We start from the raw sequence: 695 nt of genomic DNA on the forward strand, positions 1-695 counted from the left end.
CGCTGCCCCCTCCGAGGGGCGGGAGCCGGCAGTGCCAGGCACTTCGGGGAGCTGGGCCCCGCTCTTGCCTGACCCCTACACCTTGCTGGGATGCCCCCAAGCCAGCAGGATGCTGGGGCTGTCAGGCATGGCACCGGCCCCGCCCTTCCCCTCCTTGCCAGCAAAGCCCTCCTGGCTACCCTGCTTGAAGTAGTCAAGAGAAAAGAAACCGTACAGCTGCTTCCACTGAAGCAGCCGCAGGCCTGAGGGGTGATTTACTGCCCCCCCCCATCTGATCTGGGCACCCTTGAATTAGATTCGGTTCTTTTTCAGGGCCCCCTCACCCACGCCGCTCCCCACCTTGGAGAACAAGGAGCCTTTGGGATTAAGAAAATTCATGAGTGTTGCTGTGAAGGGGTGTGTGTGTGTGTGCACGCGTGTGTGTGTGTGTGGCGGGGGGGGGGATGTTGTGCCCTGGACCTCTTTCTCTGCCCTACTCTTGAAGTTTAGAGCAATACTCAGATCAAGCATAGTCTATGCAAGTGTAGTCTATCGCAACTACCTGGCAAGGGAAACACTGTGACCACGAAGGTGTTCTTCCTAGCCACACCGGGGAAGACCGCTCTCCTGGCACCAGGATAGCACCGGCCAAGGTAATGTATAGTAAACCTCCCACTTAGCTGCTGGCGTGGGAAGGTCTTGGCTTTAAGCCATGA

This window comes from Gavialis gangeticus, unplaced genomic scaffold, assembly GCF_001723915.1.
Source record: "Gavialis gangeticus isolate Ggan-Ray unplaced genomic scaffold, GavGan_comp1, whole genome shotgun sequence".
In the NCBI taxonomy this organism is placed as follows: domain Eukaryota; kingdom Metazoa; phylum Chordata; order Crocodylia; family Gavialidae; genus Gavialis; species Gavialis gangeticus.